Raw genomic sequence first — 12,412 nt, forward strand, 5'->3', positions numbered from 1 at the left:
GAAAAATGCATATTTTGCAAAAAAATTTCGATCATTTTTCATAGCGAAGAATCGTAAGGGATATATCTCCTGTTACAGCTAATAAAATCCGCAAAAAATGCTTTATTTTTTGGAGTTATTCGAGAAACTGGCCAAAATTGGTACAGTTACCCTACCAAAAATGTTGGCAATTTTGTTTTTCTGTAAAATAAGCATAATACAATATGCTATAATCAAGTTATGACGATCGTGAAATTTTCTTTCATTCATTCTTGACAGAGAAATTATTTCAAGTATTGTTACTTGTAACACACAATGATATGATTGTTATGACTAACTGGTCGGGTTGGTAACATCATGGGTCTCCAAGACTTCTATAAAAGGTTCGATTTCGGAGTAAAATGTACACGAACATTTTGAAAATTAAGCCAATAACTCTCAAGGCCGACTAGAATATGACGTCAAATACATTTAAGATTATTCAACCAACGACACCCCCACCCCCCTTCGCCAAGGCTCCGATGCCATTTTTGAACCAATCTTATATATAAAAATGAAATGGTCTGTGTTCGTATCCGCATAACTCGAAAACGGCTGGGTGGATTTTTTTCATTTCTGCAGCAGAAACATTCGTTATTGTTTCCGACGGGTTTATATGATATTTCCTAAAGCGAAAATTACGAGGAAATTTGAGCAAACCGTGAAAAACTAAAATTGTGATTCCTATGCGAACTTTGCATGGGCAGTTCAGAACGCACATTCTCGCCTACTATGCAGGACAACGTCTGCCGGGTCAACTAGTCCTAAATATAAATAGAAGACTAACAAAACCGCATACATAATATAATATGGAAATAAGGAGATGTATAAAATGAAAACTATATTCCAATTTGCCCTTGAAATCACCCAAACTTCACCATTACTCCACACCACCCAAACCATACAGCATGTTGAAGCATCAATGAAACCGATGAAACCCCTCTATTTCCTCTTCCAATGTATGACACAAAACAAACGCAAACACCACCATGGCCACGAGCGTACGAACCAGCAGTTAATCGTGTCGTTATCGAGTGCAATTTCTGTTGCCAAATGGCAATAAACATCATCGAGTCGGCTCCCGAATAAAAAAGTCCAATAGAATTACAATAGAAATTATTGTAACAATACGATAACTTTAATTGTAATTATAATAAACTCTATTGTTGTTCACAATAGAATAACAATTAAGAATATTGTTTGCCACCATAAATCCTATTGTAAATGGCAGTTTTACAATAGAAATTAGGGGTTGTTAGTTACCGTAACAATAAAAAAATCGCAAATTTCTCGAATAATTTTTTGCAATTACAATAGAATTTATTGTTATTCTATTGTCAACATTTTTCTGTCAATAGATTTTATTGTACGTTTATTGGAACAACAATAAGGCAATTTAATTGGTACAATAGAAGAACAATAGAATTGATTGTTCCTCAATAAAATGTATTGTAATTTAATGATATTTTAATGTAATTCTATTGTATTTTCTATTCGGGCTCTAACTTTAAAAGCGCGTACGTTGTTCGTCGATTAGTTTTCGTGTTCAAAACGTTCCACATTGCAAGCTTCAAAAAGCTTTGCTCGTTGCGTTAGCGTTATCGATATTGCCGTAGCGAGGTTTCTAACCCATTGAGCAAACGTAATTTATATTACAGCATGGTAGCTGCTCAATGCTCGTAGTCCCGATTATATGGGAAAAAATGGAAAACTGCCTAAACCATTTTCCTTGTCAGCTGCGAACGCATTAATCAATCTTGATCAAATTAAATAGCATGAAATTAGAAGAGTGGCTCTGCGGAATGCAACTTGTTGCGGTAAAATCAGTTAAGTCTAAGTACATGAAAATCGTGTGAATTTTTGAGGTTGAAAAAGTGACCATACAGACACACAAACATACACACATACATACATACACACACACAGACATCACCTCGATTCATCAAACTGAGTCGAATGGTATAAGAAACTTTACTATCAGATGTTCCTGTAAAAAGTTCGTTTTCAGAGTGAAATGATAGCCTTTCGGTACAACTTTGTTGTACGAGAAAGGCAAAAAAGAAAAATCACATTGCACCAAGCACATGTTTGCGGCAACAATAACTTTTTTGTTTTATCCCGAGCAACCGTTTCATTTGAAGAACCTAATTTAATGCACCTAAGTATTGTCTATCCGGAACAAATTTATGCCGCTTTTTATACCGAAGTTGGATTTTTCTCCATACAGGCATTTTTCCCAACTTCGGAAGTAGTGCGCTGGATTCGCCAAAAGATGCGCTAATCAACGCATCAATTAGTTTGACAGATAAAACTTCGGAAGAAAGTTCGGTTCGGAAGTCCTGACTTCCGAATTCTATGTTGGTGCTACGCCGACAATAGTGAAACTGCCTTTCTTGCATTTAGCTAAGACACAAACCTTCCCAGCAAACAAGGTAACTCTAACTTGAGCCTAATATGAGTGTAACCTGTTAGAAAGTTACCCTAACATTCTCACTAACTTTAGGGTAAAATGAGACTAAAATTAGACAGATCTGCAACACTTTTGTTAGGTATGTTTAATGATTTATGCATATTTTAATATATTGCAATTTGCGATGAGTTCGCCAAATGCACGAAGTTGCAACAAAAATGCAAAAGATCTTGCATACAGTGTTGCTGATCAATTTATCTTTCAAGAAGATTATGTTATAATCGAAGTCGTAATGATTTGTCATTCTATTTAAGCAATATATAATGAGCTCTTATTCCACATTTAAAATATTGTGAAAGAAAGTTATTTTTTACAGGAAACTATGATAAAACTAATAAATAAACTGATAATGTTTGACATACTTCCCTGAAAAGTAAGTAAAACATGTTAGCACCACTGCTCCGATGTACACATCGAACTAAAACTATCATGAATCCAATGAATAACACGTCTAAAATAGACGAATCAGCATGAATTGTGACAGCTCGTTCCTGTGCAAGTTGCTCGCAGGTTGTCTGCAATGCTAATTTTATTTGCAAATCGCAATAACCCGTTACCCTCACATTAGATGAACGTTAGCTATGTTTCGCTTTAGGCGGTTAGGCAGTGGTTAGGGTATTTTCGGGTGGGATTTTATGCTGGTTTATTTACATCCAGCTGTCATACGAGCAAAAAGTGCATGTATTGGCGCGAAATATATTACTAACCAACACAAGCACACTTTTGCACCGAATGACAGCTAGATGCAAACAAAACTGAATTAAATGAAGAATAGTTTGTTTATTTTTGTGCAATTATTATTTTTAAAGTTCTGTTTGATTGTTTTACAAAAGTGCGTTCGCGAAGGCTTTCCTTACCTTCAGTTTATAAAAAGAGTTTCGGTGATTTAACCATTGACAATATTGTTGTTTCAATCTACATTTTGATCAAATGGCTTCTCATTCGAAAAATCTAGAATCTCTATACGAAATCGTTTTGAAAAGCAACGTTTTCCATTTGGTTTTGATGGAGCTTTTCACTTTTCTTTTAAAATAGGTATCGAATATATCCACAGCTTCCTGGCGCTGGAATAAAGTCCATGATTTTGGACTGCCTATGTAGCCGACGTAGTCTGTAAAAGGAAAAATCTTCATGAATTCAAATAACCTCGTAAACATCAACACAGAATTTACCTGACTAATTGTCGGTATCTGTTGTTAAAAGGCTTTCCTACTTGTGCCGTTTTTCTCGCTGCAGCACATGCATTCCGGATGTAGGCATCCACACGGCCTTGATGACTTGAAATTCCCATCATAAATATAGATACTCGTGAAGGTGGGAGAGCTTCTCTCGGAGATTGGCCAGTAGGTCCATGTAGTGCTACAAGAGGTATGTCCGAATGAAAAACTTTGGGAAAAACCACTCGTAAAGTATCTACCTACCATCACAAACAGTAGCACAGCACTAATGACCATCGTCGGCAACTCGATCAGCAGCCTCAGCCGGTTCAGCAGCCGGTTTATTCGAATCCGATTTTTAAAGTTGATAAATTTACCGCATCCGCCATCGATGGATTTTACTTTCGTTCTGCCACCAGATTGATGCCGGCATCCACACGATCTCTGTAAATATAAAAGCATTTGCAATTCATTTTTTTATTAACAAACAACACAAAACTTACCTGGCACGGCATTGGAAGAAGTGGATCCCAACCGCGCGGACCAAACGATTTGATTGCTCGGAAACTTTTTTCATCATTGTTTTTTTTTCAGCACCTCAGCAGTGCGGCTTCGTGCGGCTGCATACAAAAGCAAAACAGTCACAATTGAAATATACACGTACGAATACTATTGCAGCAGCATAAAATCATAAAAATGGTTATGTATTTGCACGGCAACATAACTAACATCCCCTAACTAGTGTCTAACGTCGAACTGATTGTTTGCTGGGTTGTGTGGTTCGATACATCATTTTCATTATAAACTTTTGAAAATAGTGGCCGATAGCTGTCAAATTGAATGGTGTTCAACCAGGCTTTGCCCCCTGTTAAATGCAACTTATTGTGAGAAAATCGGTAATAAAAAACCAACTTAATTCACCTAGTGGTGATACTAAGAGTGATACTGCCTTTCTCGCATTTAGCCAAGACACCAACCTTATATAGCGTTAATATGGTTCGAAGTACCATTTTCTTTATAACTTTCAAACGCAATATAAAATTCAATAGTGATCAACTAGGCTTTGTCCCCTGTCGAATGAAACTTGTTGCGAGAAAATCGGTTAAGGATTCACCCAGAGAAAATCTACCTTTTTGAACTAAAAAATAAAATTATTGAAATATTTTTTAAACCCAAATATTTTATTTTTAAAATCAAAACTGAAATATATTTAATTCAAAAATTTTCATTGTTGTTTCTACTGCAATCCAGTGTAACTAGTTTGTGGAGTAAATATTTGAAAAAAATACAAATAAAATTTTTGTGATTTTATTTTCCACCGAAGCCTACCCAAAAATAAAATAATTGATAATCACAAGAAATTTTATATAACATTGAAAATAAATTTTTGATTATAATATTTATTTATTTTTTGAATTTAAAAAAAAATATTGTTGAAAGCAAAAATTTTTCTTTTTGTATTAAAAATATTTTTTGTACAAACAAAAAAATATATTGTAAATTCAACAATTTTTATTTTGTGTGCTGTTTTGGAACATTGTAGAAACAACAATATTTTTCGTCTAATCAAATCTGATTTTTTGTTGAATTCAACAAATAAAATTATTAGCCGGGGAACAATAATTATTTTTATTGTTTTTATACATAATATCATTGAGATTAAAAAACATTTCTCTGCGTGTTACTATATGAAAAGTTGTTCAATGTTTTTCTTAGATTTTGTGCACACACATACGCACACACATACATACACACGGACAGACGGACATTTGTTCAGCTTTTCGAGCTGAGTCGATTGGTATATAACACTATAGGTCTCCGAGGCTTCTATAAAAAGCTCGTTTTCGGAGTGAAATGATAGCCTTTCGGTACAACTTTGTTGTACGAGAAAGGCAAAAAATATATGAAGACCCACACTCAAAATAATTTTCACTTACACGGATAAAAATGAAAAAGCTATTTAGCTTATTCTTTATTCCTTTTCAAGCTTTATTGAATTTTAATTATTTCAACGCTTTTAAATTAGAATAGCATGATTTTGTTTTATGCATTGTAATGCTTTTCTAAAATTTAATCATCCAATTGCTTATCAAGTTACTCTCGGGACTTGACAAATTTTTTTTCTTAAGTTAGCATCCATATTCTACATTTTATTCTAAATTTTATAAGGATCGGCCGAAATAATAGGTAATGGGTTAAACAGTTTATTCCTACACGATCTGATTTATAATTTTTTGAATATTCGTTTTTTTATTGTGATTTATTGCTACGCAACAATAATAAAGAATACCGCGTCGAACGGAAGCTGAATCGAATCTTCAACCGCAAAAAGCCATCGTGTTCGCGGCCTTCCTCGAAGTCTACGGCCTCTTCCGGGAAGGATATAAAATTGGTTCTAAATACGCCTAAGCGAGTGCCAACAGATCAAATTTCGATCGACAACATCGATGATGACTTTTTTTAAACAACATTGTTGTATTTGGAGGCGAAATCATCAACGAGTCGAGTTCCTGTCAGTCCTAGACCACTAACATCTATAGCCACCTTTCCGGATCGAGAACGAAGGAGGTTCAATCTGTCCAAGGAAGGCGGCCATTGAACAGTGTATTCCGTCAGGATATCTCCGGTCAGAAGAAGAAGAAGAAGATCTCCGATCAGATAATAGCTTTTAGTCTCCCAGCTCCAATTCCTCAGCAAGCTACAGGTAGGAAAACCATGAATCTTCTCGTACACGAAACTACATATTTATAAAATTGCAGGTATCAGATACTGCTCCATTTAACACTGGTGGAAAAACAGATGCTTTTGGGTCAACCATCTAATCACTTGGGTAGAAGATTACGAAGCGCTAATGGAATATCTCATCAGTCGAGCATGCTCAAAACGGGATTACATTCACCCTGACTACGACACATGTCCACCAGAAAAATGTAGAAACCTTTGCTCCGAAAAATATAATTTCTGAAACAAATGCCGTGCCGTCTTCTTAATTCCAAAACGTCATTTTTTTTCTGAAAATAAAATCATTTAACTGAAATAAATTGCCATTAATCTTGATTCTATTAAACACGGAATAAGCAGTCCAATGAATAAATTTAGATTAATCATTCACAGCTTATTGGCAATTTAATCATTGTAATGAGTGGATAGACAGAATATGGTTTTAGATTAGTTTTTAATCTATTTAGCTTTTATATTTTTATCCGTGTAAGAGTTACATGAAAACGTATGCGGATATTTTCCATCTAGTTTCGTTTGTAGAAGTTAAATGATTCGTTAGTGATGGTACTCACTGCTCTCAATTCACTAAAAAATGTAATTAAATTTAAGTGAATTGAAATTTCAACAAACACATAGATTTTAAGTGAATTGGAATAATAGTTTGCGCAATGCCCGTGTGAGTGATGATAATTCCCGTCCACTAGAGGCGGACGGGACCAAAAATAGAGTTATGAAATAATTATGTCATACTCAGAACTTATTTTTTGTAAATTTCTCTCATGATGTTTCGGCACAATTTTTCATTAGCGATTGATGCAAAACATAGACTTCGGTCTGAGTTCCCCACTCATATATTTTTCATACATTCGTGACAAGTAGTATTCACTAGAAAAGAATATAGATATTGTTTTCTACGTTTTCATTTAAATTTCACTACATTTCTTTTTAGTAGGCATATGACATGTGAGTAAGTTTTATATCAGTATGCTTCGTTCAGTTACGTACTTTCCTCATCATTTTGGAGCAGGTCAACGAATTCAAGATTCCCTTTCTTGGTATTCATTGACTACGAAGCTTTCGACCGTCTCAATCACGAGAATATGTGGGGCGCCCTGAACGCAAGGGGTTCCTGAGAAAATCATCGGCCTCATCGAGGCACAGTACAACCTTCTCGTGTGAGTGCTGCACAATGGGGTCTTGTGCGACCCTATCCGGGTCGTAGCTGGTGTGAAACGGATGTATTCTATCACCGTTACTGTTCCTCATCGTAATCGACGAGATTCTGGTAGATGCGATTGACCGTGAACCAAACCTCAGGCTGGTATGGCGCTATAACCATGGAGCACCTAAATGACTTCAATTGGCGGATGATGTTGCACTCCTCGCGCGGCACTCTGATATGCAAGTAAGCTCAACGACCTTGCCGAGCGCTCCTTCCGGCAGGTTTGTCATCAACGTCAACAAAACCAAATCGTTGGATGTAAACACGGTGATTCCTTCAGTTTCACAGTGGCCGGGCAACCAGTGGAGAATGTTGAAAGCTTCAATATCTTGGTAGCCAAATGGCGTCAGACGGCGGTACCAAGATCGACATAACGCGGATCAAGAAAGCAAGGGCTGCCTTTGCGAGTTTCAGAAATATCTGGAAAACAGGCAGATAAGTGAACGCACCAAAATGCAGGTTTTCAACTCTAACGTGAAATCTGTGCTGTTATATGCTAGCGAAACATGTTGTGTATCGTGGAGAACACTCAACGGCTGCAGGTGTTCATTAACAGATGCCTGCGGTATAATTCGGCCTGGTGGCCTCGCAAGCTGGATCTCAAACAGCAGAGCTCCATCGTCGTTGTCACCAGAAAAATAGCAACAGAAATTCAGGATCGGAAGGTCGGTCACACTCTACGTAGGCGGAAACGAAATCTGTAAACAAGCATTAGACTGGAGCAGGACATCGCAGCAGAGGCAGACCCAGAGGCTCATGGCGGCAAAGCCTCAATAAAGAAATCTCGCTTAACTTTTCAAAAGGACCTAAGTAACATTTTTCATGAATTAATTTGAGTACTGCAATCAAAGGCCACTCCGGTCTTAGTCTGATCATAAATAAAAAACTATGGCGCAAAATTTAGAAGTATAATGAAAAGTTACACAATAAATCTCGAACGGCAAGGAGAAACGACATTTTCCTATTAATCACAAAGTCATTTCTGTATATAATATAATATTTGTTGTAAATCAACTTCATGTACAAAGACCATCCATTAAGTTATCGATTTATTGATATATTAATGTAATAAAATGTAACTATTCTTATGGCATAATTATTGCTCGGCTAAAAATATACTTAAAAATAACTAATATATAACATATAGATATGTACTATAGAAGCATTTAATTACGCTTTCATTACTCAATTTGTTATAGTATGTTATATAATCTGCATATAAGACATATATATACTAGTTATACAGATGAAACTAAAAACATATTTTATGACTAGAACGATGTTTTATAAGACGCAATTTTTGCGCTTTTTTGGACTTATAAGCGTTAGAAAATAGTATGTCATTAAAGATGATACTATGTTTTATATGTGCACTATAAACTTGTATAAAACTAGTTGTGTTGGGCCTTCCACGAAGCCTGCAGCCTCTTCGGTTCTCTACTAAATATTATCTTCTTGACTTCCGGCATACGGACAACTGACCAGCCACCGTAGTCCCGTGTTGAATAAGATTAATAATATCAGCCCTTTATACACCTGGTACATTTCGTGACGCCGCAAGATACCGTTCTCCTGTTTACCGCCAGTATTGTCCGCAGCACCTTCCTCAACATCCGAAAGCTCTCGATCAGCCTCCTTTAACGTCCATATTTCATGGCCCTATAAAGCCACCATAAGAATCAGAAGTATACAGCGCGAGTTTTGTTTCGTTTGCAGACTACGTTACGGTGGTTACGAAGTCCGTAATAGCTCTATTTGCGGCTGCAATCGCCTTTTCACATCGCGGTAACATCATTATCGCACGTAACTAATGTTCCAAGATACCAAATTCTTCTACCACTTCAAATTTTCATTATCCGCACCATTTCACTACCACCACCACAAATGAACCCACGTGATTGCCAGCGACCATGCTTCGTTTTGCTGGTATTGATCGTGAGTCCATTCTCGCTTCTCCCTCTTAAAGGCACAAAAGCCTCTTCCCGGCACGGCGATCAATCCCGATAATGTTGATACCGTCGCAATCCAGGAGCATATGCGATCTTGTGATAATGATACCGCTTCTTTGCACCAGCTCTCTAATCGCACCCTCAGGCGCTATATCGTAGATTCGAGGGCATCCTCTTAATCCATCTAAGGTAACAAATGACGTCGATATTCATCCTCAACCTTACGATTTCGATCGTCAACTTTATCAGATAGCCGTATCAGTTTCTGAAAACCATGTTCAAGCATAATTTGCCATAATTATTCCGTTTCACTGAATCGTACGCCGCTTGAAATCAATAAACAGATGATCTGTCTGCAAGTTGTACTCCGGACTTTATCAAGGATCTGTCTCAGGGTAAACATTTAATCAGTCGTTGATCGGCCCTCACGAAAACCTGCTTGGTATTCGCCGACCAAAGACTCTTCAAGCGTCTCAATCTATTGAACAGAATGAGGACATAATTGTACGCCAAATTAAGGAGGTTATTCCTCGGTAGTTGGCGCACTTCAGTCTGTGCCCTTTCTTAAAGAGAGGGCAATGAGGCCGTCAACCAGCTGCAGGCATTTCCTCGTCTTCCTTATTTTCGACATAATATGGTGCAGAACTTCATAGAGCTGCCTCACTGCCATGTTTGAGAAGTTCAGCCGGGAGCTGGTCCTTCCCGCACCTTATTGTTTTCAGCTCTAGTTATAGGCGACTCTACGCTTGTCCATCACTGCTAATATTTATTCTGTTCACCGATGCACCGTCCTTCACTATTCAACAAAGTATCAAGTGTTGCTTCCACCTGGCAGCAACCTTCGGTTTTATCTGTCAGCAAATTCCCTTGATGGTCGTTGCACATGACGAGATGGCGCTGTCTTTCTCCCACGCCATTGACAGACTCATCCCAAGTAACATTTTAGTTTATAACTCTCTTGAAGACCATTATTTACTCTACAAGAGGATCTTAAAACCATTATAAAACCAAAATGCTACTTGGGATAGAACTCCACATATCGTTCTCCATTTTTTCCTGCGCCTCGCTAATCAGCTTTTATATTCTTTCTGCGGTGGGTTCGTTTTTCGTGCTCTTGAAACGCTTGTGGCATGTGACAATGACGTTTCCCGCGAAGTAAAAAGACGTTTTGCTGCTGCGAATTGGGCCTTTTACGGAATACGTAACCAACAGGTCCCGGAACAACGGAAACGAAATTTCTCCACAAACCTCTTATTCTTCCAGTGGTCATTTATGGACCATGAAACATGGACGTTAAAGAGGCGGCCGGAGAGCTTTCCAGGGTTTTCGGAGCGAAAAGTGCGCACAATACTCGGAGAACTAGAAAATGGTGTGTGTGCGCAGACGCATGAATCATGAGCTGTATCAAGTATACAAAAGAAAATATTGTGAATCATGGATCCATGCAGGGGGTTGGATTCTCGGTGCCGGTCTAGGCAATTTTCGGATTAGGTGTCACATTCCTGGCCATATTTAAGAAGTATCATCTTGTTAGCCTCATGATCAGTGGCACGAACCTTGCGACAGCTCAGAGCAGAAGTGCTATAAATGTACAAGTGCTATAATGAAGTTGGAGGCAGCAATGTCCCAGTGGGGATTTAATACCAATAAGAAAAAGAAGACAATCAGAAGCGGCACTAACTGTACATAATCCTCTACAAGCTATCAAGATTATCCGACGTCAATGTCCCCAAGTTAGCCATCTAGGATTTTTGTATGAAATTTATGCTCGTTTGTTTACGTTTTGTACTAAATGTATGTTTCCCCGCGCTGGTTATTCCATCTGACGAAGTCGGATAACCTGTACATAAAAAAATCTTGAAGCTATCATTGTCAGTATCAACAAACCTTGGACTGCTTTTCAACTTATAATTCTATTAGCATTTCCTCAGTTATTATTTGAAAGCTTTACATTACAACAAACCAATGGTGCGCTGTTTTCTAAACATTCTGGTCTTTATATAATTGCAGAATGCATAGGGAATGAGAAACATTGTCTTCGTTCAATTAATTAAATAAATTCGGAACGATTGTAATTAGTCTTCCATGAATCCGAACTGCGCCTGTCCTCTTGCCAGAAAAGTAGGCAATGCATGTCCTTCTCCTTGTCCATCTTTCGGCATTAGGGTAAGGTCATGGCAAGACCATCAATTCATTCATAAACGTATTCCTGTTTTATTCACATTCTGACCGTATCACACCGGTTTTGATACCATCCTTGCGCAGCACGTGTTACTCCTCGGCAGAGGATGATACTGAACGACATCCACGAAGGCGAAGGCCCGACCGAACGGAGCACGACGGTTCATTCAAACTTTCAACTTGGTCCTTGCCTTACAGACAGCTGTTGAGCGTTATCAGAAGAATGTGCCTCACTGTGTCAGTGAGGTTTTCCAGAAGTCAGTTGGTCCTGGACAGCTTTGGCGATGGTTGTCCCCTTCCAATAGGCCATTGACGCGAGGTCATAGTCAGTTGTTGTAGCCCTCAAGGGTGAGTGGTTGGAATGCACGTTGGAGGAGGGGTGAACGGTGCTCAGGATTTGTAAAATAGACAACAAACAACGCACCTGCCAGATAAAACTGAGGCTTACAAGTGAAAAGGGTCGTCAATCGGCCGGTGGCTAAGTTTAAAAAGTCGTTAATTTGCATAAACGATGAGAGTGCGATTTATGTAAAGGGTGGCATCGCGGTCCTTGATTGAAGAAGGCCCATTATTTTCGGTGGACAAACATTAATTGCGCAATGATAGAAGAATAGAGTGTAAGACCGTGGTGAAGAATTTGTGCCATTAAAACTGAAACATCGCTATATTTTTGTTGAACGAACAGAGAAATAAT

The 12,412-nt window shown here is 37.9% G+C and overlaps 2 long non-coding RNA genes across 2 annotated transcripts; one reads left to right on the forward strand and one right to left on the reverse strand.

Moving 5' to 3' along the window:
• Nucleotides 1–3,122: 3,122 nt before the first annotated feature.
• LOC134220427 (uncharacterized) lies at nt 3,123–4,586 on the reverse strand. The gene is made up of 4 exons (XR_009981910.1): nt 4,149–4,586; nt 3,910–4,089; nt 3,661–3,847; nt 3,123–3,599 (listed from the first exon to the last, which is right to left on the reverse strand). It is a non-coding gene; the product is annotated as an uncharacterized LOC134220427 (long non-coding RNA).
• Nucleotides 4,587–5,158: 572 nt separating this feature from the next.
• Nucleotides 5,159–6,618, forward strand: LOC134220485 (uncharacterized). Its single transcript, XR_009981931.1, has 3 exons — nt 5,159–5,832; nt 5,931–6,349; nt 6,405–6,618. It is a non-coding gene; the product is annotated as an uncharacterized LOC134220485 (long non-coding RNA).
• Nucleotides 6,619–12,412: the final 5,794 nt, after the last annotated feature.

Source organism: Armigeres subalbatus, chromosome 1, assembly GCF_024139115.2.
Source record: "Armigeres subalbatus isolate Guangzhou_Male chromosome 1, GZ_Asu_2, whole genome shotgun sequence".
Taxonomy (NCBI): Eukaryota; Metazoa; Arthropoda; class Insecta; order Diptera; family Culicidae; genus Armigeres; species Armigeres subalbatus.